Source organism: Macaca thibetana, chromosome 18 (assembly GCF_024542745.1).
Source record: "Macaca thibetana thibetana isolate TM-01 chromosome 18, ASM2454274v1, whole genome shotgun sequence".
NCBI lineage: Eukaryota > Metazoa > Chordata > Mammalia > Primates > Cercopithecidae > Macaca > Macaca thibetana.
In genome coordinates, this window is record NC_065595.1 from 37861278 (window position 1) to 37889035 (window position 27758).

At 35.2% G+C, this 27758-nt stretch overlaps 1 protein-coding gene and 1 long non-coding RNA gene across 2 annotated transcripts in view; one reads left to right on the forward strand and one right to left on the reverse strand.

Moving 5' to 3' along the window:
* Nucleotides 1–27758, forward strand: part of RIT2 (Ras like without CAAX 2) — a 392076-nt gene that overhangs the window by 283104 nt on the left and 81214 nt on the right. The window lies entirely within an intron of this gene.
* On the reverse strand, nt 14782–24465 carry LOC126941252 (uncharacterized). The gene is made up of 3 exons (XR_007721201.1): nt 23478–24465; nt 16003–16136; nt 14782–14986 (listed from the first exon to the last, which is right to left on the reverse strand). It is a non-coding gene; the product is annotated as an uncharacterized LOC126941252 (long non-coding RNA).

Genomic DNA, 27758 nt, shown 5'->3' on the forward strand with positions numbered 1-27758 from the left:
TCACTCTTTCCTTTATTCCTGTAATAGGTAACATATTTTCTCTTACCCAAATGTTTTTATTTTTTTATTTTTTGTCTTCACCAAAATAATTTTAATTGTATTTCAGTTGTTTCCTTAGATATCAGTTTCTCTGGGAAAATCAATCTGAGACTTCTCTTGAGCTGACAGACCCTGTTTCATCACTATCTCTCCAGTCATTGCTACAAACATCAACATTTTTCTGATATCCAAGTCTGTTATACACTTGCCAAAAATCTATAGAAATAGGTCACAATAACTGTCTAAATTGAGAACTCCCTTGAGCTTTCTTGCTTTATTCCAATGTCACTAAGACCAATAAAATGATAAATGAACAGACTTGTGCTTTGAATCCAGAGTTCTGGAGAGAGGTATAAAATCTCCTACTTTGATTTTTACCTTTTGTGGCTCTATGTGTCTGAGTCCTGTGCACCAAGTTTCCAGACAGGTGGTCACACCCTGGAAGGGATCTTGGCCAAAGCATCAGAGTTTTATAAGTATGTATTTCATGATCTCTAAATTATGATCCTGAGATCAGTATTTCATTGCTTTCTTTTGATATCTTAGTAGGGAAATAGGAGGAAATTATAAGAGATGCCTAGACGCAGCTGGAGATTTTTCAAAGGATGACATAGCAGGTTTTAAAACTCATGGGTTTGAACCATATACTCATTAATATATGGAGTTTTTTGGAATAATGCTCCACAAGACAAGTATGGTGTCCCTACTTGGAATCACTATAGCCATTTTTCACCCCAACTGTAGCACTCATCACATTCTATGTGAGGTGAGTGTTTACCTACTGCTTTGTCTGCTAGTCATGGCTATTTAATTACAAAGACTTCACATTGTTCCCCATTATATTCCCAATGCTTAGAAGAATATCTAGTGCAAGGCAGGTGTTAGGTAAAAATGTCGACTTGAGTTGATTCTAACAAAAACATAATAATAGAAATATTACTGGCTTTAGAAATCAATAGGAATCTGATAAAATCACTAAACAATTTTGGGCCTCAGCTCTCTATTCTGTAGAAGAATTTTGGAAGAGATTATTTTCTAATTTTATTTCAGCTTTGAAAAATGATAAGGCTAAGAGGCTCAGCTGAAGTCATCAGGACCTGCTTTACTCTATTTCTGGATCACACTTCCTCTGGGATGACTGAATTTTTTGTGTTTTGACTGCAACCCATTATATGAGGTCAGGTATGGAATTTTCCACTTGTGGCATCATGTTGGTACATCAAAATGTTTCAAAGTTTGGAGCATTTTGAATTTTAGATTTTTGGATTTAGGATGCTCAATCTGTAATGAACTTTATCTCAGTTTGAGGTAGGAAGACACAGATTAGTGTCCTATTAAAGTCTTAGCTCTGCTTATGGTGTTTGATAAATATCTGAGAAGCATATTTGTTAGACTTCTAGACCCGCCATCTTCTATAATGTATATTTACATTAATACATTTTCGTATACTGAGAAAAATACATTGAATGTATTTATTATATTCAATAAAATTATACTTTGTGGAAATAAAATATTTTACATTAGTAATTTACATTTGCACCTTCTATTTCAGACCAGGTCATTTATATATTTTGTTTAAAAATGACAGACATTGGATAATACGAGGATCAAGGCTATTTTATTTCCTAGACAGTTTGATAACATCCATGTATGCTTTCTGCCAAATGGAAATTAAGTCAAATTGTGACTGATATAAATGGATCAATGAATGCAAATAAAATTAACAAATGGTAATCAGACCTGCATCAACACAGGTGAGCCTGGCAAAGACATTAAAGGAATGTTTTCCCCTGGGAAGAAATATCATTAATAGGCAAATTAGTTGCATATCAGCCCACAGCAAATTTTTTACCTCCCTCAACTGGTTGGAGGTTGTCTGGAACAATGGGAAAATACCACCAAAGAATTTTTGTGAAAAATAACGTGATGTCTTCAACTTATGGCTAAAAGAATCCATTATGTGAATGCAGGATGTAGAATGTGCCAGACGTGGGTAGCATAAGCTTTATGACAAAGCTCTTGAGGGCTGAGTGAGAAGAGAGATCAATATAAACTATGGCATAAGCTGCTTCAGAGCTTGGACAATTCTGGGCTGGATTAATAAATAATAATGAGATAATTCCCTTGTACAATCATGGAAGCATATACTTATTTATAATATTAAAAGTAAAAATTAACATCCACAAATAGGAAGCATGACACAACCTAAATTAATAAACGTATTTCACTGGTATAATATAGTTATTGAATGGTAGCTGTAGAAGTATACAGAGAAGTTCAGAATTTGATGTAAGCTTAGGGTATGCAAACTGAAAGCAACATTTAAATGTCTTAATATTGACACTAATTTCAGGTCTCCAGGATATAAAAATGAAAAATTATGGGTGGTACATATTCATTGTTAGATGAAAGAAGTAAACCATCAAGAGGAAATACTCTTTTCTAGAAACTGAATTTCACCTATTTATCATAGCTCTTTATAGAAGAAAAATTAGAAAGCAGTAACATTTTATGATTTTATAACTTTAAAACTGCACATTTTCAAAAAGGAGCCTCAAATTTTATTTAGTTTAAGCTTTATGGATGAAAAGCTGTTGTTATGCAAACTGAAGGCTGTTTTTCTAACAGTTTATGGTATACAAGGGATTGGAGAGAAAGGAAAATATCTGTGAGCTTGTCTGATATACCTATTATAATGATCATGCATGTTTGCGTTTTTTAAGATGAGGTTTTTCATAAAAGCATTTACTGAAACGTATCATTGACATCATTCATTCTTTCTCATTTTCTTTCCTTCTGTAATCTAGCACATCTTCTGTGTTCTTTCTACTTAGTATCCTTAGGTACCAATTTCTGCCCGCTCACTAGCTTATAGGTTAGCATTCAGGTTTTGCCAAACAGAAATTTTGTGCAAATTTCTCTGTGGAAATGCCAGTCCTAACTTCAGAAGGTAGTCTAGTGGTAAAGGGCATGGGATTTACCATATAACAGTCATGGTTTTGAGCCCTTTGTTTTAGGATTCAAGCAAATTGCTAAATGTCTTTAAGCCACAGATGCTCATTTAGGAATGATATCTACTTCAGAATATTGTGAAAGTGAAAAGCAGCCAGGCTGGGCTCATGCCTGTAATCCCAGCACTTTGGGAGGCGTAGGTGGGCGGATCACCTGAGGTCGGGAGTTGGAGACCAGCCTGACCAACAGGGAGAAACCCTGTCTCTACTAAAAATACAAAATTAGCCGGGCACGGCGGCGCATGCCTGTAATCCCAACTACTCAGTAGACTGAGATAGGAGAGTCACTTGAACCTGGGAGGCGGAGATTGTGGTGAGCCGAGATTGCGCAGTTGCACTCCAGCTTGGGCAACAAGAGCGAAACTCCGTCTTTGGGAAAAAAAAAAAGAAAAAAGTTAAAAGCAATGTGTGTCTAACTCTTATGGCAGTTCTTGGCATACTCTCAGTATTGCCATACAGTAAGTTCTTGGCATACAGTAAGTATTGCCGTATAGTAAGTTATTGGCATATAGTAAATATGACATTTGTTGCCAGAAATAGCAAATGAAAACACTGGATGCCCCGTTGGATTTAAATTTTAGATAAACAGTAAATAATTTTCTAATATTTTATGTCCTGTGGGAATAAATGAAAGAAAAAAATGAGAATAAGAAAAGGCTATTTATTCATAGCAAGAGAGTCAGCTACCATCACTTGTATTCTGGGAGAGACCGAAAGGCAGGCAGAGAAGTGAGAAAGCTTTATAGTGGAAGCAAGCAAAAGATTCAGCTCTGCCCTGATTGAAGGTTTTTGCAATACAGAATCTTGTAGGCGGGCTAACCTGAACGGGACATCCTATGTGATAGACTAAGAGTGCACATTTAACCTTTTTTGGTTGACCCTTAGTTGAAAGCAGACACGAAAATTAGGGAAACTTTCAGTTGTTAACCCAGACCTAACCATTCTGATTTTTAAAGAAGTTATTGTTTGGCTTCCTGGATTGTTTCTGGAGATAGCAGTCTGGCTTCCTGCAAGTCTGACATAGAGCAGAATGGCTTCCTGGACTGGTTATTATAGATATGAAGTTGGTTTCCTGGGAAAGTTATGGAAGGTTGTGGGTCAGCATTTTATTTTTAGGTATGGTCTGACCACTGTCCATTTGTATGTTCATTCTCTCAGTCTTAAATATTGCATGGTTTTCTGAATTTTATCTGGCCACAGTAATATTAAGTACTTGCTAAATGGTAGATACTACATAATTGATGTTACAGTGATAATGACATGATGTATTAGTCTCCTAGGAGCACTTACATTTTATAAGAAGACCATGAAGACAGGACTTTGTTACATTACAGTATCACATTATAGTTTCATATGATTCATACTATGGAATTTTCTTGAGGAAATCATTTAAGTCAATCAAGCCCTCACATCACACTGTGATATTAACCATCTGCACATAAAGTCAACTCAGGCCAAGATATAAGCTTTTTCAGTTGAGGGAAATAGTTTAGATTAGTGAGAAAACACATGGCTCTCAAGCAATTCCCATACATCTCATTTAAGCAAAGTCCAGTATTCTCACTGTATTTTTTTTCTTTCTTCGCTTTCTCTAGCTCTTCTAATGTTTATTGATTCTGCTCCCTTTATCACTTCCCATTGATTGGTGGGTGTCTATAGTTATGCATTAGGGGTATTGATCCTAAAGAAATGGCCCTCTAATGGAGGTCAGCTGAAGTCAGACATGGAGCTTCGCCCTCTCTTAATTTTTGCTAATTTGGTTTATTGAGATTTTGCTCTTTTCATTTTCCAGTGTGCAAAGGATTGGTTTAGGATGAGGGAAGATTTTTAATATGTTTACTAGCTTTCTGTCATGTTAGCGTTTCTCTTGTCATTATGGGCTGGGTGTTGTGATGCCGATTGCCAGGACCCATCTGGCTTGAACGTCTTGTTGTCGGAAGTTGCTCTGCAAGGTGAGGCATGCACTAGCTCTGGCAAGCTCCTTCTTCTCAAGTGAGAGAAAATTGTGCATGCCAGTTTCAATACCATATGTAGCTGTTTCTAATGCTTGTTCTTTTCGGTTGTAAATAACAGCTGAAGCAAACTTTCTAGTGCTTAATCCGGACTCATGGGCTTTAGGGTATCAAAGTAAACCCACAGATTTTGGTTTTCAAATTCTGAGGCATGTAATCAAGAAGATATTGTAAACCTAAAATGGCAACATGTCTATAGGAAAAAGAAAGCAATATGAAGAAAAGGGGCTTTGGACTGAGACAAAGCTGTTTTGATGCTTTGTACTAATGCTGCCACTTAGTAGTTATGTGACCAGGGAAGAGTTATTTGACCTTCTTGAATTTCAGTTTTCTCACCTATAAATTTAAGCTTCATGCCCCTTAATTGCCATGGAAGATTAGAGGTAGTATTACATGACATATAGCCAGGGATCTTGGCATCAACATACACTAATAATAATAGTAATTTTCATTGTTATAATTATTATTAGAAAATGAAGAAGAACTTCTAGAAGTTATTTAAAAAATCCATCAGGACTCCAGTCCATCATGTTTTTTAACCAAAAATGATATTGCAGAATAAAGTTTTGGGGAAGTATTTCCAAAAAGCCTGAAAAAGTAGAAGGGCTATTTCTGGAAACCTTACTCTTTCTTGTGGAGAAGAACTTCACATAAGTCCTATGCAGTTATATAAAGGAAAAAAAAAACCATATTGCACAAACTCTGCCTTTGGTAAGCTTATTTAATCCGCTTGGAGAAATGAAAAAGCAATAAAATATATAAAGCAATTAAAGAGTAGTGCAGTGGAATGTGTAATGAAGAATCCGATTTTGTAGTGGCATCTGGGAATTTCAGCACTTTAAAGAAGGAGTTAATCAGGGTCGAGTTGGTCAGGTTTTTATATTGCCATGACATCTTTTTCTCCCCAAAAATTCACTATATAGGTATTTCCCTTCCTGGAAAATATTAATTCATATGCTTCATTTATTTTTCTACTTCATGTTTTACTGCTATAGTCCTATATTTACCTAATTTCCTTGGTACTGTGTAGACAGAAACTGAGAATGTTCTGCTTCCAAAATGCCTGGTTTAATATAAATTAAAAGATTTTTTAATTTTACATGTAAATAAAAACAAAGCAACAAAAATAAACAACACAACCTGGGGAAATTGGCTTAATGGCTCAAACTGGGACTACGGAAAGACCAGGTTTTACCCCAAATCCCAATACTTTCTTTGCTCATCTTCCTGTCATGTAGTTTTGCTTGTCTTATCTAAAGAACTGTGTTATTGGAGAAGGATTTGGCTATATTCTTTTGCGAACCTCCTAGCAGCTTTGAATAGCATTTTTGCTCAAAGTAGTTCCCTAAACAGGTGCCAGCCCATAAACTGCGTATGATTAGCATGAGATAAGTATAGAACTTGAAAGTAAATGACATTTTTAAAAAAGAGGCCGGGTGTGGTGGCTCACGCCTGTAATCCCAGCACTTTGGGAGGCCGAGTCGGGTGGATCACGAGGTCAGGAGATCGAGACCATCCTGGCTAACACAGTGAAACCTCCTCTTTACTAAAAATACCAAAAATTAGCCAGGCGTGGTGGCGGGCACCTGTAGTCCCAGCTACTCTGGATGCTGAGGCAGGAGAATGGCATGAACCCGGGAGGTGGAGTTTGCAGTGAGCTGAGATCACGCCACTGCACTCCAGCCCGGGTGACAGAGCGAGACTCCATCTCAAAATAAATAAATAAATAAATAAATAAAAGAAAGAAAAGAAAAATTTGTAGCACTTTAACATTACTATGATATTCAAGGGCATAATCAGTTGAATTGTTTTATTAAACAGGGCTTGGTGTGGGTGTACATTAGGACTGTGTATCCAGGTATGACAGTTGGAAAAGAAAACAAACAGCTGTCTCCATAGATAGTTTGAAAAACGATGCATTAGTGAACCCACTAGGTCTGTCTGATATTGGTAAAGACAACTAGAGTCCTTCCCATCTTATCAATCAGGAGCCGTATTCTTTAGAGATTTTGTATTGGGGAAAGGTTTAATTAAATTCTTATGCAAATCAGAAAGCATCTTAAAAACTGTGATGTACTTAACTCAGAGCTCTTTTCCTTCTGAAGGGGGATGGGAAACAGGATGATATAACATTTCTGAATATTTTGATAATCTCAAAGTAAAGTGAACATTACTCAGCAGAGGCTAAAAGAGCTGGTGGCATTTTTCTTCTCTATTACTGTTCATATCGTTTCTATGGGGCTTAATGTTCCTTTTCTTTGTCTTTATTAACCGACAATGAGGAAAAGGTATGTTAGTATTCCCAAACGAAGCCTCTCCTCTCTCATTTTGAGATAAAGCTCTAAAGAAGTAAAATTTGGTTGCTTTGCCTGCTCACCTCCTTTTTTTCTGCTATTTTCTTGCCTTCCGGTCTTCCATGTCCAGGGCTTTCATGCTGCTTTTCTAGTATGTTGGTATTCCACACACGTGGGCTCCTAAGCAGAGGTAGAGTGGAGGAACTTCGGCTTTACTCTCCCCATCCTACTCTGTGTCATTTCCTTCAGCCTAGCTTAGCCACTGATGATTCTATATCTGAAGTAGATACAGAATCTATTGTAGATCTTTATTTCCAGGGAGCGTTAAACCCACTGTGACCTCCAAGACAAGAAAGGAAGGACACTTACTCGAGAAAAAAAAAAAAAAAAATAGAAAGTCAAGTATGAGATGAAAGATTTCTTATTTAATATTGGTTGGTTTGGTTTGATGTCACATTTGCCCTTATGGATTATTACTGTCCAAATTTTCTTTCTTCCCACAACTTTGAAATGGGAGTAGGAAGTGTGTAAGAAATAAGTTCTTAAATAAGAAATAAGATTCACATCTAGAAAGGGAACTTAAAGATTACCTCATTTTCCACTTTCCAAAGTAGAAAACTGAAGCCCAAAGAAGTGAAATGATTTGGATACTTTACTATAAACAAATGCATTGTTGTTGATAATGAGATAAACAATTTTATATTTGGAAAATACCAATTTACTATATTTATTTAAATGATGTCATATTGAGAAAACAGTCTGATTTTATAACTTTTATTTTATTTAGTAAAATTAATGTATAACTCTTTAAAGAGTTTAATTTATATCTATTTATTTATAACTCTTATTTAATCTCCAGTTATTCTGAAAGTATCTGGTGCTCATGGTATCTAAAACTGATTCCTGCCTTCACACGCATTAATTTATTTACATTGAAAACCTTACCTTTAAAGATTATCATTCTGAGGTACAATTCCAACTTTATGTGTACTTCTCTGCACATCATTTATACATATCCTGCTACAATAGCTATTAAATATTGCGTCAATAAATCTTTTAATAAACAAGTAGCAGGAGAAGTTTTTGGAAGATAATATTATATAAATAGAATGGACTAATGTAAGCTTTGGAGAAATCTCCTTACGAGGGCATTGAGTGTGGCCAATGTAGAACATAAGTTTCCAGAAATATTTTTTACAATAAATTTTATTATGTATATTTAAGGTGCAGAACATGATGTTATAAGTTGTGTGTATGTATGTGTAAATGATTACTGTAGTGGAACAAATTAATATATCTGTTATCTTACATAGCTATACATTTTTTATAGCTGGGTCAAGAGCTGCCATAATCTACACATTTAGCAAAAATCCTGAATATAATATACAATTATTAACAGTAGTTCTCATATTGTTCAATATATCTTTTGACTTGTCTGAAACATTTTGACCTGAAATCTTACTCTAATTAGAAATAGTTAAAAGTGAAATATTGTAACTGGAAGCTTCACAGGTTATAAGTGTATGATTCTTTAAGTAGAAACATTTGACTTCTTATGTCAAAGGGCGGTGTGAGGACAGTTTGAGGACTCCTGCTTGACCAGCTCATTCAGCAAAATTAAATGTATTTAGTTTTGTGCTTGCATGGTTTAACAATCATGTCTGTTATGAGACTAATTTATGTCAAGCATGTCAAAAACATCCTAAAGGATGCAATGAATTCACTCTGGCATGACCTACTTTTAGCTTAATTTGTAGGTACATATTTAAGTGTGCAAAATATTGAATGTATTTATTGGACTGTGATATTGTTTGAAAAAGCAGTATAGTGCCTCACTGTATACTTGCATATTTAAATATTTTTCAACTGTTTTAAAATGTTTATTCATGTAATTCTAATTCATTTCCCTAGCTACTCAGTAAAAATTAATTTTTATATAGATAACCTTATTTTAGTTCTGCAAAACATTTTGGAAACTACTCAAGACTATTGTAGAAGTATGTGTGTATGTGTGTATGTGTGTGTGTGTGTGTAGAGAGAGACACAGAGAGAGAATGATAACAAAATGTTACCCGACCCCCACCATTGCATGTGTAAATAATGGAGTTTCAAATATCCAGTCATATAGTTAATGTAGATCAAACTTAGTCAAATCATCATTTTGGAAATAAGACAAAACTTTGTGCTTGTCTTATTCCATTCAGTTACAGGTAAGAAAATAAAGGCTCTTGGAGTCTATATGAATTGTCCAAGTCCCCAGAATAAGTTTAAAGCAAGTACAAATCTAGACTGCAGACTTTTGGATTCTCAGTCTACAAAACTTGAAACTATACCATGAACAAACCAGGCAAGAATCTTGGACAAAACAGTCAGTCCTATGTTCCTCTCTTTGTGAACTTCATGGTAAATGAGTTTTTGCCTTTTGTTTGTTTATTTATAATCCCTGGGAAGGAGGAAAGCATGGTAGGGAAAGACTTCAGTCTGATTGAGTCCACTCCACATCAGCTTGGGGAGAGGGCAAGTTATTTTATGTCTCTTTGTTTGAACTCCTCTGTGTAAAACAGAAGCAATCTGTATTTTTAGTGGTTATTGAAAAGACTAAAATCAATAGCACCATACTTAACAGACAATAATAACAACATAATGTTTCTTCTCCTTCCCCTCTTCACAAAGCTAATCCTTTCCACCACAGGAAGAGGTACCCTGAGAACAATACTGTGTCTTTTATTTTATTTTATTTTTCTTTGCTTTTCTTCCTATCCATACGTACCAAAGGCTGAGCACAGAGTTGGTGCTCAATAAATACTTGTTTTTTATTTACCCAGTTTGATCTGAATCAACCAATACAAAGGTATTGAACAAGTCATTCCTCTAATTGAATAGGAAATTGAGATAACTTGGGATTTTGACTCAAGAGAATTAGTTTGAGTCCATCTGTAACTTTGAAGTTACTTGATCTTTGGTGCAAGTTATTTTACTTTTCAATTACATGAGATAGTATATATACATGTATTTGTAATGTAAAATGCTATACAGATTAAAGCAGCTTTCTTGCCCATAGAGTTTATCCTCTCTTTTAAAAAGACAAGATCTTCAGTGTATCAAAGGGATATCTGCACTCCCATGTTTATTGGAAGACTATTCACAACAGCAATGGTATGGAAACAACCTAAATGTTCATCAACAGAGGAATGGATTAAGAAAATGTAATATATATACAGAATGGAATACTATTCAGCCATAAAAATGAATGAAATTCTGTCATTTGCAGCAACATGGAACTGAAGGTTATTATGCTAAGTGTAATAAGTCAGAAATAGACAAATATCACATGTTCTCACTCATATGCAGGACCTGAAAAAATTGAATTTCATAGAGGTAAACAGTAGAATAATAGATACTAGAGGCTGAAAAGGGTGTGTGTTGGGGGAGGAGAAATGAATAAATATATGTTAATAGGTACAAACATACAATTTGATAAAACAAATAAGCCTTTTTTTTTTTTTTTTTTTTTTTGAGATGAAGTCTCACTCTGTCACCCAGGCTGGAGTGTAGTGGCGGGATCTCAGCTCATTGCAACCTCTGTCTCTGGAGTTCAAGTGATTCTCCTGCCTCAGCCTCCCTATAGCTGGGATTACAGGCATGCAACACCACGCCCAACTAATTTTTTGTATTTTTAATAGAGATGGGGTTTCACCTTGTTGGCCAGGCTGGTCTCGAACTCCTGACCTCAAGTGATCTGCCCACCTTGGCCTCCCAAAGTGCTGGGGTTACAGGACTGAGTCACCTCACCTGGCCAGAAAGAATAAACTCTAATGTTTGATAACACAATAGGATGACTATAATTAAGTACAATATATTGTATATTTCAAATTAACTAGAAGAGAAAATTTGAAATGCTTTCAAACAAATACATGAAAAATGTTTGAGGTAGTGGATATCCTACTCTGATTTAGTCATTAAACAATCTATGCATGTGTCAAAATATGTGTACTCCATACATATGTACAAAAATTGTACATCAATAGCAATAAATAAAAGATAAGATTTGCATTCAGGGTCTTTTTACAGAATGATTTATTAGGTATATTCTGACAGTGGGAATTGCTTGGAAATCAGGTTTTGTGTGAAATAATCTAAGAAAAAAAATTCATGGTTTCATCATTGGTGGGATCAACTGACTGGCCTACACGTTTATTTCATCAACACTTTTCACTTGGTATTTACAGTATTTGGAAACTAATCACATATTTATTATACCACTTAGCTATTCACTACTGCTACAGGCTCAAGATTAAATGTAATGGTTGGTTTCATCTTAACTCTGACCATATACTAAATGATTAAAAGCCAAATCTAGTGACACACCCTGGACCATAAGCTGCCTCTCTATCGATTTCCGTCTTGCTTCTTCATTTCTTTCCCATTTTCAGCCTATTTTGTAAATTTTTTCCTCTGGTTGTTGTCTGCCCTGAAGATTTCTCCTGTGAGTCTGCCTTTAACCTAGGAATAGCAAATCAAGTATAAAAACAGTAGACATGATCATTTGTGGCTTGGGTTTGTGTGAATGTTTGTAGGATTGGAAGAAAATCTAGTGGATATAAAGTTTGATCTTCCAAGTAACTGCTCTAGAAGCTAGAGGATTAATGTAGGGTCACATCCATTGCAGGGAAGGGAAGAGGCCTGGAGGGCTAGGAGCAGGGTTAATCACTCAGGTGGTTTCCCTGACCTTGATGTATATTTGACACTAGGGAGTGGGAGAGGAACAATAGTCAATCTTACTTGAACATCCATTTCCTAGTTAAGTGTATGTTTTATCTACCTGCATTCCATACCTGCAACAATTAGATCAAATGTAGAACTTCTTATTCACAAATGTCAGCCTCATGACAGTTCTTTCTGCCTCCAGTTCTCTCTCCTCTTCCTAGACCCTCCATCACATTTTCTGCTCTTTGGAACTCTCCCTTTAAGGCCTCAAACAAGCCCCATGTCCATCCTCACACAGACCACACCCCTATCTGTGTTTTGATTAAAGGAACTGACCACACTGCCAAGGCAAATGTGCCCAAATTATCAATGGATTTAAACTAAAATAATAATAATAATAAAAAATAATAATGAAAAATATGAGCAACAAAGGACAAATCTGGTAGAAAAGAAAGCAATAAAAACCAAAGCTAATTTTACGGAGAATGGGAGTTTCCTACCGTCCTTCAAATTACTCTTCCTCTGAAGTATTTGCTTGTCTAGATATAAAACTATCTTTATGAGAAAACAAGTGTTTTAACACTGAGACGATCCTAAGCACAGCTGTTTAATTCATTTTATTTGAGAAACTATTCCTGCCTTTCATAGTATACACAAAGAAAAGAACAAACTATCAAGCACACTCATTTACATAATCTGTTCAGTTTAAAATGATAATTAGTTAGTCCCAGGGTAGAATATACAACTCAGCAGGCAAAAGTAATTTTAAAATCATTAGACTTATATACATCATGGTCAGGAGGTCAACACACTTGAATTTCATTATGCAATAAGAAAAAGCACTTTCAGTTCCCACATCTTTGTTCTGTGCCTGTATTTAGAAGAGTAAATTCGAAAATACTATGGGAAGAAGAATCCGTTTCTACCAATTACCTTCGGGAAGAAAGTCAAATTGGTGACCCAGTGATTCTGTTTTTAAGTGGAGACCTTGATCAGTCTTGATTCATTTAATGGTCTCAGAAAGGAACAGATTCCTTCCACCAAAAAGCACTTATTATAAACCTATCTATGATTGAAGCAGAACTTGTTCACTATCTTGCCTTAAATTCCTGTAGTATCTATTGTTTTTGATATTTACAAGGCAGTCAGACAGTATAGAAAGAGTGATGTGGAAGGACCTCTGAGTTCTAGTCTGATTTGGCACCCCTGTTTTCAGCTACAGATGATTAGTAAATTTCTGTCTTTATTTAGTTCCTGTAGATCTTGGGTCTATACACTTTATGGATCCAAAGTTTAATCTTCTTAATCCAGCAAGTCTGTTGAATGGGCAGCATATAATTTCCCCTGGGTTATTCATGGAAGCTTTTCCTCCCTGGAAAATTGCTCAGCAACTGAGTGAAGCCTTTCAGGAAGGCGTTCTCACTGCTGTCTATATTTGTGAGTCATGTGATAACCTGACCATGTTGACCATCTTATTATTGTAAAGAGCAGTTCAAACTGCCATTCCAAATAATTACTGTGAATAGAACACAGAAGACCAGGCAACACCAAATTGAGTTGTTGATGGTTGCTTTTGTAACCCAGAAACTGCACCTGTGGCTTTGTATTAAAAACATAATGTTCTTACCACTTCAGATAGTGACTTTATGAGCCTGACCTTGAAGGAAGTGATAGTTCAGTGTGTGCAGCTGGCTGGTTATGGTCTCTAAATTCTGCCCGTTACATTAGGGGTGAGGGTATCTGTCAAGAAAAACAACTGGACAGCTGCAAGAATTTTTAGAAATTCTCACTCCTTGTTTGCTTCTGGTAATCTTTTTATTTCTCTGTTTTCGTCCTCTATGTATCTCATTTTCCCACTGTTTGAATGATAATTTAAATACAGCTTTCCTCAATCCTCTTTATTTCTAATACTTTTAAATCCTTGCCATGGATCTTTACATTCACTTATTTTTATATTTAACTTTTTCATTTCAACTTTACCATTGATTTATTTTCTGTTCTTTTAATCCTCTAAATTATAACATATCTATTATATGACATTTTGTTTGCTTTTGCTATTTCTACTCTTATTTTTTTATTTTTAATTACTTTTTAATCTGCATCTCCTAACCTCACACACTACTTATATTCTCTCTGCTCCTTGTTATCCTTGAGTTTTTCTTAAGTTTCTTTGAATTTGATTATCCTTTATGCTGACTTTTAAGAAACATAGCCAGAAAGGTGGTGTTAATTCGAGAGAATCCCAATAACAACAGATGGTAATGGACTTTTTCTTTGTCCTTTAATTGCCATTGTATGCTCTCCAGTACTGGACGTCACACCTGGCTCTCCTCCTGTCCCTCCGAACATCTCCCTGCAATTTAGGCTCAACCTAGAGACACAGGAAGTTCACAGAGCCACCCTCCAATTAGAAATAATTATTACTGTGTAGGTAGTAGAGTTTAACCTTTTGTAAAAGTATTACTTTCTGGTGTGTCATACTTTCCAGATTTTATATGAAGAGATGTGTGTTTTATAGCATTAATATTACTTTTACTTTTGTAATTCTAGTTCTCAAAATCATGTTTGAAAAAGCCATGATAATCATATATGTCTTTAAGGTGATCATCTAATATATATAGATAGACATCAGAATATATATATTATTCTTATATATATATAAGGTGATCATCTAATATATATATATTAGACATCAGAATCAGATTTTGGATGAGCTATTCTAATTGTACTCATGAACCATAAGACAAAAAAGAACCATGTAAAGAGGATAGTCAGGCTTCTGGCTCAAATCCATTTGTAAATATACTTATTTCCACCTGTCCAGATGGTTCTTCCAATGATCCAGGAAGGATCCCAGGAATTTCTCTTAGTGTTCCACTACTCATAGACAACGGTGAGAGGTCACGGAGGCAACACCTGTGCCCTGCCGGAAAAGGGTACAAACTATTCAGAAAACTAGTCTAGGGCAGCACCTGTGCCCTGTCCGAAGCACCCCTTAATTTTTTTTATTTTTTTTTTTTTTTTTATGACAGAGTCTGGCTCTGTCGCCCAGGGAGCAGTGCAGTGGTGAGGTCTCGGCTCACTGCAAGCTCCACCTCCCGGCTTCATGCCATTCTCCTGCCTCAGCTACAAGCACCTGCCACCACGCCTAATTTTCTGTATTTTTAGTAAAGACGTGGTTTCACCATGTTAGCCAGGATGGTCTCGATCTCCTGACCTCGTGATCTGCCCGCCTCGGCCTCCCAAAGTGCTGGAATTACAGGCATGAGCCACCGTGCCTGGCTGGGATGCTAATTTTTACTTCCAGAACATGAATTTAGTTTTTAGGCAACAAGAGAAGCATGATAAGGCTGAGTCTAAGCCTTTTCAGTCAGTCCCCTGCTTACTTTCAATGTGAGAACAGAAGATACTATGAATCTTTACGCTCCAGGCCATGTGACAATTCCCTTCACTTTTCCATATTTCTTTCCCCGGAATTAATGGTGAGTCTCCTTTCAAGTTACCACCAAGGTTCAATTTTCATTCCATGAAAGGTCTTGGGTCACCATTGCCTAACCTAACTGATTCTCTTATATTAACTCAACCAACTTAATTGCTTTAACAGCCAACTGACTTTGTTAATTATTTTCTGCAAAAATGAAGGGCTGCATGCCACCTATTCTAAAACCAAAGTTATCACTAAATAATAGCCTTGCATTATGTAACTGAATGGTAGTTTCAAAATCTACAGGTAGTTTAAACAATGTAGTCACCTAAGTGGATGTTTTACAAACAAATTATCTATGCTGATGCTCCAAGTAGTGGCCACAGTGAATTATTCTATCGTTACTCAACTATGAGGTTTATTTTCATTTTAATGATGAATGTAAGTGTTCGATAGTAATTTCACTGAATCTTTTAACTGTTTTTTGAATTGATAATTGCATATGTATTACATACAAAATACTGACAAATCTTTCTCCAGAGTGGTTGTAAAAATTCATGATCTTGCCAGCAGAGTCTGAGAGTTTCTTGTCAATGCATATCCTTGGCAGCACTTATTATTGTCAAACTTCTTCCTTTCATTTTCTAACCTGATAGAGAATAAAGTGGTGTTCATTGTGGTTTTATTTTACGTTTTTCTAAATGCTTGACATTGAACATCTTTATATGTTTATTGACCATTCCATTTTATTCTTATGTGAATTGCCTAGACATATCCTACGTTTATTTTATATTTTGCCATATTACCTTTTCGTACTGATTTGTATGTGAGTTCCTTGCCCATTCCCTTTTTCTTTTTTATGCTGGAAATATCTTCCTTAGTTTTTTTACTTGTCTTTGAATTTCGACTTTATTTTTGCAGTCTTTTGTTTAAAAAAAGAAGTGTATTATTTTTGTACAAATATCTTCATTATTTTGTGCATTATTTTTGCCTTTTGAGCCTGATTTAAGAAATCTTTTACTATCCTGAGGTCTTTAAGTCAGTCTTTTTCATATTTTCTACTAATTAATTTACAGTTTTACTTTATTTTGTATGTGATTTAATGAAGATATCTAATGCTATTTTATTTTTCTCAAATAGAAAATCTATTACTTCAACAATATTTATTAACATTCTTCTTTTTCTCAGCAATTTCTGATACTTCCTCTAAAATATAACACAGTCTTATGCTGGTCAGCATCTAAACCCTGTATTCTGTTCTTTCTTGCACAAATACTGTATGGTTCTCATTACTATAGAAAAAATAGCATTACACAAAACCTCAAACACATTAGGCAAAGTCTTCTCTCCTTGTTTTTGTTTGCTTGTTTGTTTTAAGAATTTCATTTTTGGACTTTTCCACATGAATTTAGAGAACTGACATATATTTTAAGTAACCAAATAACTTCCATAACCTGGATTTTTTTTTTTTTTTTTTTTTTTTTTTTTTTTTGAGACGGAGTCTCGCTCTGTCGCCCAGGCTGGAGTGCAGTGGCCGCATCTCAGCTCACTGCAAGCTCCGCCTCCTGGGTTCACGCCATTCTCCTGCCTCAGCCTCCCGAGTAGCTGGGACTACAGGCGCCCGCCACCTCGCCTGGCTAGTTTTTTGTATTTTTTTTAGTAGAGACGGATTTTTTTTTTTTATGTTTTCAATATTTGGTAATTTAATAGAGGCAGATGTTATTATTAGATTTGTTTATAAGTATGTATTTTATTTTGCTAACATGGATTTTAGCTTTTAGTATTTTATTTTTCTAATTTTCATTACTTATATTTAAAAATGCTACTAATTATTGAAAATGTACCTTGTATTTGTCACATTTGCTGAACTCGCCTACTAATTCTTACATCATATTTCTGAAAAACCTTAGAATAGTCCATGTAGATCTCAAATTGTCAGTAAATAACATTTTTATTCCAACCCTTAAATTATTTTTTTCATCTGAATGTACTGCCTGTATATTCTTGCATAATGTCAACCTGTGTGATGGTAGGATTTTGATACATTCTTACTTAATGAAATAATTCTAATATGTAAACATTAAAACATGATGCTAGCTCCCAGTTTCTTTATCTCCATTTGCTGGGAGAGATTGGTTGTTTGGTTGATTGATGTGGGAAGATATAAATATAAAATTTTATGGAATTTTTTTTGCATATCTTGCAGTGATTAAATCTTTGTTCTCTCTTAATCTGTTTCTCTATCAGTTACAATATTAAACATTATCATGTTGAGATAAACCTAACAATCCAGATGTTCATATTCTGGCCATGCCACTTACTACGTGAACAGTCTTGGGAAAGTTACTACCATCTATATGCTTCAGCTTTCTCTTCTGTAAAATGGATGTAAGAGAGTGCCTGCTTCTCCTGGAGATTAAATATGTATAAACCCAATTAGGATTTTTTTTGTGTGTGAAAAAGGTAAAATTCTCACTCTCAAATAAATATCCAATGAACATTTGCCAATAATTTTAATTGACTAATTAATAAGGGATTTAGCAAGATGTCACAACTGATTCAAAGGAGAGTTAGAAGTGCTCCACATATAGACAACAAGCAAGGCAGAAATTAATTTACAAAGGGATGTCAAATGAGTCTATCCACAGGGCAATAATTAATTGCATTCCACCCGATGAAATTTATGCATTTATATAGTCAAGAATTATTTGCATTGTTATCAGTTTTCTACAACTTACAGAGTTGTAAAATAGCTGAAAAAGAGTGAAAGGCATAGAGATTGCACAGAGGACTTAAGCTCAAAGGGTATACTAGCTAAACCCTGGTTCTCAATTGAACATACCGAATATATTTTTTGATCCATTTAAAACTGATTATAATTTTTCCTAGAGATTATTGTAAATTAATATACATATATACATAAAACACATAGAACAGTACCACGCATGAAATCTTTGCTACTGTTATTCCTGTTGATATTATTTTATATATTATTAGAATTGATTTGCTTATATTTTATGTCACATTTTTACATCTATGTACATTAGTAAAATTGTGCTATAGTTTTGTGTAAAATGCTTAGTTTACAAATTTTTTAAATCAGGTATGTTCTAGTATACAAAAAATGTATACTTTAAAGATGTTTTGGGGGACATTATGGATGCATTATTCCTTTAAGAAAAATTGTTATTAGTCCTAGTACTAGAAATATTTTGTTTTAATCAGGCAATCAATTAACTTACACCATAAAGACATTGAATTATGTGGCTGGTCCTATCTCCTGGTTAACACTATCTGTTAAAAGTTTAGAACTAAATTCTTTATCTCTAGCCTATATTGAATACATTATGGAATGAATTTGTCTTCATGTATTTTTTCTACTCTTTTCTTTGTCTCATATTCTCCATATACTTATACTAATATTTATTTTGTCTTTAGAGATTATGTGTATTAATGGAAATAATTTTCATCAGTTATTAAAAAACCCGAGGTGACCATTATTTTTCATTAAATTAAATAACATAAGTTTGACTAAATTATCAAATTTATTTGACTAAACAGATTGATGAATTCAGCCAAAATTGTAGAACTGATTATATGTGCAAAATGTCAAATTCCTGCAATTAATGGAGTTGATGGGAATGGTCCAATCTAGTATTTTGTTAGCTTGAAAATAGAAGTTAATTCAACTTCATGAATATGGCTCTCTGAATATGACCTTTTATCAGGCATAGAATAACTTGCTGAAATTCTATCAATAAAGTCTTGATAGTATGTGTTCTGCATTTTTCTTCATTATCAAAATTTTTCTCCTTAGTTTTTTTCTCTCATAATTTAAACACACACACACACACACACACACACAAACACACACACACACACAAACACAGGATTTAAACTAGCTTATAGCTAGAGATTTGCCTAGGAGAATAATTTGATATGAATATCCTTATTAAAATCCCACTGCTTCAAATGGATTTTTAGATTAATATATCTGCAGAGATATAAAATTATCTGATTTATAACCATGCATTATTAGATCTGAAATGTCAGTTATTATCTCTTCAGCTTAATACTTAGATTACCATATAATTTTATGCATCTTTGAGAAAAAAGGTTGAAAAGTAGCACGGAAATGAATCTTGTGCATAGTGTTACAATTGTCAATGGAGTGTCAAAAATAGCTATGAATATTGCACTCTTATATTGACTTAATTCCAAGAAAGAATGGACAATGGTAATGAAAGTGGAACACATCTCCATAAGTCATTCCTTGTTTATGACTAATCTTTGTAACAGTCTAATTGACTTACTGTGTCAGTTACAACCTTCCCCTTGTTCTTTGGCTTTTAAATTGTAAATGTATGAAATTAAACCAAGAGAATTTATCAACTCAACATTCACTTCTTTCAGTGTATAACATTCAAGGTTAAAAATATGGTACCTTTTGAAGAAGAGTTGAAAGTTCAAATATTTCTCACAAAGTTATAGACTCATGCATCTAGAACCATTAGTAATAGTGAAATTAATATTTTCTCATGTTTTTTTTTAACCATCATTTACTGAATAACTGTTTGATTTAAATAAACAAGAAAATGAGTGGAAACTGTCTGAAGATGAACCAAAAGTCTTCATTTGAAAAGATGACGACTTACACAGAATTATGCCGTACATGTGAAGAGTGTTTCCCGATAATAGTAAGGTTGAACACATCTTGTTCAAACAACTTCCCCATGCTTGAACAGGAAAAGGATAAGCTGATAGGGAGAACATGAGCTTCAATCTCAGGTCTGCCTCTTTCTCATTTATTAACTTCACTCTGTTAATTGAGCCCATTTTCTTATCCATTAAATATGTGTATCTATCTCAAACATTTTCTGTAAACATTAAATAAAATGGTGAATGTAAAACTTCTGGTGTAGTACTGGTGCATAACAGACATATAATAAATTACAGATGTGCTTACTAGTATTATTTTATTCCAATCCACATTCTCTTTTTATAATTAGAAACAAGTATGCAGGGATAAATTGCCAGCCACAGGTACAATCATATTAGGCAGAACTTAAAAGCAGAAGCTTGATCTCTTGATTCTCCTGTAACGCCGTTTACACCTAAGTATGCTTTTTATATTAGCAGTTATTTAATCACCTAATCTTTGCTTCCACAGTTTTTATCAAAGTTCACTGCAGCAAGTATGCATTTGATCAATGCTTGTGGAATGCAGATGCATGGAAATAACAAGGTCATTTTCCTCTCACTGAGTTTTTATCCAAGCTGGATAAAGGTAAACTTAAATAATCAGTTAGGGATTGGCCATATCCATCTCCATAGTTTTGAAACAAATGTGTGAAATATTTTGTGATGAATATCCTCGCAGTGAAATTTGGCTGGCTCTGAGGCTTTATTTTTGTAAAATACCACAGCTGAGGGAGCACTCAGAGACATTTTTCTGACTAAAAATGAAAATGGGTATTTTTTGTCTTTACCCATCACAAAGCAGGCTTAGAGTTATCTGATTTGAGGCTATCAGCCACATCAGGAATTTCATGCCTCTTTGTTGCCCCCCAGTGCTGATTTATTTACTAGAACCTCTGGGGATGCTCCACAGATAGGCTTTCCACCATAGTTTTCTTGGGCACAGTATCAACAGTAGGAATCACTTAGTTTATTTCTCCTGCCTAAACTCTGCTTTCAAGGGCACATGCCTTGGTTGCCAACTTTATTGTAGTTGTTATTCTCTTTGGATGTTGGCCAGCGTTTTGCATTTTGAATTTCATGCAGATGCTTTTTATGCTATGAGTTCCCAATTCTTATTTTCAAAAAGTGTGTATGTCTTTACATTTGCCTAGTACCTTATATATTTTTTGTGTGGTTTCAAAGACATGGTGTCATTGTTTCTTCAGATATGTAAAATAAAGATATTATTGATAAACCTTTAGCAGAAAGAAACAGGATGCATAGTTTTCGGAAGGTTCTGATTATTGTGGAGTAATTAGATCAGAGCTGAAGCACGGTGCGGGTCCCCTGACTCTCCATTTAGTGTGCTTTCAACCCGTGTGCCAGATTGAGGCAGTGATTTCTGGTGTCTATTAATATTGTACAACAATGTATTGGAACCAACCATTGCAGATGAAACTTACTAGAGTAGAAAATCTAAAGAGACCTGGGCAGCTCTTTTTTAAACTGCCACCATCAACTGTTGCCAACAACATGTGCATAAGTTTTCTTCAACATGAGTGAAATCGCCAAATAACTTCAGGGTCTAAATTTTGGATCTCAAGTTTTATGCATGATTAGCCATTGAGCCAAGTATAATTAGGGTCATTTATAAAGCATTCCCTACAGGTGTAGAAGCTTTAAAAGGAATAGAAAACAGTTCTGAGTTCTGAACTACTTATTCTTTAATTGGAGGAAAAATAAAACAGTTTCAAACACAAATGCAATCCTAAAGTAAAAATACTCTACAAGCATGAATGGAGTTAGCCAGCGTCTTGTATCTCCAAGTTCTGCACATATTGTCTCCTCTGCATTTATCTTTCTTCTTGCCTTACCTAATTCCTACTGGATTCCTGCAGGAGGGGATACACTTCCAAACTATTTTAGGGTCCTATATCAGGTCTTTTCTGATCTCATTATATAGAACAACTCCCTCCCCTTTCTCCCATTTTAAGTTCCTGTATTTTCAATGGCCACAGTTACCCAGTTTCTACTTTACATGAACTTTTGTTAATAGTTTGATTAATGTGTTTTTTTTCTCCATTTGGTTCCAGGCTCTGTGAGGTTAGGCACCGTGTTCCTTTTTATATGCTTTTGTATCACAGGGCTTCACCCAGTGTTATGCAGATAATCTGTAATTAGTAAGTATTTGCTAAATGAATGCATGAAACTTCCCTGCCTGCCAGCATTGTAATGGAAGGGCAAGTAGTCAAAGGATAGTACACATATTCCAAACTAAACTATTGTCATTTTAAGCTGAGTAATTCTCTGTTAAGAGCAGGCTACCTGTGCATTACAGGATGTCTACAGCTCTGTGCCTTCTACTCACCAGGTGTTAGTAGCACCTCCAGTACCTCCTCTTCTCTTCCAGTCTTGATAATCATAAATGTCTCCAGATATTGATTGCCAAATATCCCCTGGGTGCAAAATTACCCCTCGTTGACAACTACTGCTTTAAAGTAACAGTTACAGCCTTATCATCCATATTTTCCCAGCAAGAACTGTCTACTCTATCAAAACTAACCTACTTACAGTCATGTGAATCCACCTTGTACCATCCTGATGCCACAGTTTAAGGTGGTATTTTTGTTCATCACCCCTTCTTTAAATCTTTTCACCATGCTACATCATTTCCTCAAATCCTCTTTGTTATACAGGGTCTGGTTCTAATTCCCATTAGTTACATAAAGTCTTCTCTATCAGTCAGGGTCTGTATTTGTCCGTTTTTCATTGCATAAAAGAATACCCAAGACTGAGTAATTTACTAAGATAAAAAGGCCTATTTTGGCTTAGAGTTTTGTAGGCTGTACAGAAAGCATGACACTGGCATCTGGTCCTGGTGAAGGCCTCAGGAAACTTTTATTCATGGGGGAAGGTGAAGGGGCAACAGGTGTGTCACATGGAAAGAGAGAGAGCAAAAAGAAGCTAGACTCTTTTAAAACAAGAAGCTCTCCTGCTAATTCAATACCATGGGGAGAGTCATTCATGAAGGATCTACCCCTGTTATCAAAACACTTCCCACCTGATCTTACATCAACATTACAGATCACATTTTAACATGCGATTTGAAAGGGACATACATCCAAACTATATCAGTGTCCTAGCAGGAAATGGAGGGCAATCAGTTAAGGAGAAAAAGACTATATACAAAGGTGGGCAGAGTGTAGAAAGGATGGTTAATATATCATAGTTTTTCTATCTCCAGACCTGAAAGGATAAAGAGAAGAAATGGTTAGCAGAATCTGGCAAGAAATCTTGTAGAGAGACCCACCTTAATAGGCTCTGTGACTTTCAGCACAAGGGCCTAGGCAAACTTTTAACCAGGGGTCCTTGCTCCCAGAGCTCCTAAGATGGTAACTGGCCACTTCCAAAATGGCAGTGGGCCACTTCCAAGATGGTGGCAAGCCTCGTGTTCTCTGACCTGGGGTTCGTGGCCTCAGAGATTCCAAGGAATGGAATCTTGGGCCATGCAGTGAGTGTTTTAGCTCTATGAGAAGCCATGGGTCACAGAAGAGAACCATGGAACCCAGTGACTAGTGTTCAGCTCAATTAGGACGAACCCAGGCACTTAGCCGAGCAGGAACAACAGCAAGCCGTTAGCCCCATGGGGAGTGGCAATGGGCGCCTTGCTGGATCAGGAGCACAGCACACACCCTGCTGGATCCAGAGGGATAGAAGTCAGCAGTGGGTCTGTGAGGGTGGCGGCAAACAGCAATGGTGGACAGCAGCGAAAACTCAGCGGTAACAAAACACGGACCAGAAGAGTGCAGTTGCAGGATTTAATAGAGTGAAATAGAGTGAAAACAGAGCTCCCATATAAGGGGAGGGGACCCAAAGGGGGTTACCTTTGCCAGCTCCAATGCCTGGGTTTATATCCTGATCCTTGTCCTTCCCTGTGCTCTCAGGCAATAGATGATTGGCTATTTCTTTACCTCCTGTTTTTGCCTAATTAGCATTTTAGTGAGCTCTCTGATTGGTCGAATGTGGGCTAAGTTGCAAGCCCTGTGTTTAAAGGTGGATGTGGTCACCTTCCCAGCAAGGCTCAGGGATTCTCAGTTGGCCTAGGAAATCCGGCTAGTCCTGTCTCTCAAAACCAAGGTGAACCATTAAGAAGAAAGCCAGGGGAATAAAAAGTGTGATGTCACCCTTCTTCATTCCAATCCCTTTCATGGTTCCGCATTGGCTGAATCTTACAGGAGGGCAGAGAGTTATAAAGCCTATTGATGTAGCCCCTGCAGGTCAAACTGCTGGGACAGAGACCAGAGAAGAATATTAAATGTAAAGCCATGAATGAAAGATAATTCAGTTCACCCTTTTTTTTTTTTTTAAACTGGTTTGTTTCTGCCTTCTACCTAAACACTCATTTTCTGTTTGAGGTCAGGGTCATGATGATGTTCATCTGTATATCTATAGCTCCAAGAATAGTTTCTGATGCTTTAAATGTAGTGATCAAATGAATGAGTATTTCTCAGTCAATGCTGAACTAAAGGTGAATGCCAGTAGTGAAATGAAAATGGAATTGACTTCATATCTGTGGGTTCATTATCCAGGGGTTCAGCCAAGAGTGGATCAAAATATTTGGGGAAAAAATAATTTCCAAAAGGTCCAAAAAGCGAAACTTAACTTTGTTCTGTGCTGAGTACTGTATTGAATCCACATGAATAAAATGATATGTAGACATTATATTGGTATTATAAGTAATCTAGAGATTACTTAAAGTATACAAAAGTATATGTGCAGGTTATATGCAAATGCTCTGGCCTTTTATATAAGGGATTTGAGGATCTGTGGATTTTGGTATCCACAGGGTATCCTGAAACGAATCCTTTGTATGTTAACAGGTATGGTAACGAGTGTACTCTACTCATATTAGTAGCACATAGAAAACATCCATTGTTTTTTGTACATATTGATCTTTGTTTTTACTGCTGTTTTTACTGAATTCTCTGTTGACTTGAATGCATTTAACAGGCGAATAAAATGGGATAATGAATACAGGTGGAACAGTTGTACATGTTTGTAAAGTCATTGTTTTACTAGGTAATGAAAGGCAAGCACTCCGTCTTTTAAGAATTGGGGATAACATAAGCAGGGTAAATTAATTGATATTTGTAGAGTACAATGAGATACACATAAAGATGTACTTTATTTAAATATAAAAACATACAATAAAACCCACTTTGTTGGAGAATACATCACCAGGACACAGTCAGGCTTGCTTTAGAAGGAAAAAACAAAAAACAAAACCACACCTAAAATAATAAGGATTCAACACAATATTCTTTGGAAATGAACAGTTTATGAATGGCAATATTTTCTATGTTTGACATATTGCTTACATGTTATTTCAAATCTCTGGTGATTTTAATGAAATGGAACTAAGAGTTTTCAGTATTAAGTGTTATGATAAAAATGCAAGGACTGTGGCATTTACATTGTTTTTGCATAATCCTATTACTTGGTGAATACAAATTTGGTGACTCCAATGATTTGGATGCTATCAGTTCCTCCAATTTCAACTGTAACATCTCATTATATAAGGCAGAAAGAGAAATATTTATTTTAGATAAGAGTATCTCACTTTTGCTCACAAGCTGGGTTTCTTACCACTGCTGCCTTCATTTGTATTTCATATTCCTGAGCAAATGACTTTTCTGATCTAAACTTTGATATAGCATTGATCTGTCATCTCCTTAATTCTGTGCTATATGTTTATAACATTTAGCACTTGTAACAGATATAAAGAATAGGAACATATTTTAAAGACTCAATATATATGAGCCTTTTGGAGACAACTATATCCTTTCTACTTTGAATGTTTCTCCATTTCAGTTCTTTCTGCCTAGAAAAATTCTAACTGTTAACTGGATATACTTTCTGTATTATGTCACTGTTCACCCTACCACATTGTTCTCAAATGCTGCTGTATTGTAGTCCAGATGCTCCATAATTTACGCATTTCTACTTAACCAGTTGTATTGACTATGTCTTCTGAGGATTCATTTTTTAGTACAGTTAGTAGCATGCATACAGGATTTTGTGCTCAAAGCTCATTGCTCTGTTTCTGTGCTTCTTGAGATCCTCAGCTAAGTGAACGTGATCCATTAACGCTTGTAGCAACTTTTCCACATCCACCTAACATTCAAGGTCAAAAATTAGAATCTATGACCTCTGCGAAGACTTAGTTGACGATTCCATTATCCAGAGTTCATTCTTTTCTCAATATTTACATATAGAAAGGGTTAGCACTGTACATTCTATCATTTAAGGTTCTAATTGCTTCATGTGTGAATCCTATCTTTCAGTTTCTCAGAGGAAAAGCATCCCACTTTATACATTTAAAGTGTTTTCCATAGTACCAATTGTAATGTGTAGCACAAACAGGGAAAAGTGGAATTATGAAGGTCTTTTACAGATCCATCTTGCTTAATTTTGCCCATTCTAGGCATCAGTATTTTAACTGTGGGTGTCAGATAATGCATGATCATTTTCTCTGGTGGAATATTTAGTAACTCATATCTATAATATACCTTATTGTTTTCAAAGAAGTCTCCTATGTAGTATTTCACTTTATGTTAACAATTAAGCATATTAAGTAGATGTCTTATTAGTAGATATGATTACTCTGTTTAATAAAAATTCATCTTGTAAAATCAAAATAACATGACAAATATATTACTCTAATAATACCTACTCTAATGTGTGTTATGAATAAATGCAATTTTTATCTCTAAATAAATTCTGTATATTATTATTAACAGAAAATATAGCACAAAAATAATATAATTTTTCAATAGCCATTAAAATTATTTATTCCAAATGTCTACTCATTGGATGCTTGGTTTGTGCATGTACTCTATTAGGTACTTTATAAATATTATCACTTATTTTAACAACAGCCCTGAAAGAGAAATATTGTTTCCCTATTTTATGTATTAGGAAATTGAGGCATAGAAAAGTTATGTGGTTTGTCTTAGGTTGCACAATTACTTGGCCAACCAAAATTTCAAACCCAAATTTCATTGGCCCTAAAGTCCTCCCTCCTTCCCCTGGACCAAACTCCAATTCTCCATCTCCATTTAAAGATAAGCGACACTCATCAAAAATTCAATGCAGATAGACTGAATTACAATACAGTTTTACTTCCATTATAATGCAATTGCCTTCAAAAGCTATGCTAATCTGTTATTTTAAACTCCTTTAGTACATATCATAATTATGACATCTAATAAACGTTAACCTTTTGATGGAAGTAATTTCAAACCTACATGAACATTATCCAATTAATTATTCAAAGACATTGTTGGATAATAATTGTGAAACTAATTATTACAGATCAGACTGGTCACAAAATGGACTTTCTTTTCCATTATGCCAACAAAACTCTGCAAATCTAATCCATTGTCTTACATTCTGTGAAACCTTTTAACTAGATGAAAAATATTAAAAGAGAATCAACTTTGAGAACACAGTGAATCAAATAATCAATTTAGCTTCAACTAAATAGTGGATGTTCTGTCTCCCAAAGTGAATTCAGATCTGTTTAAATAGC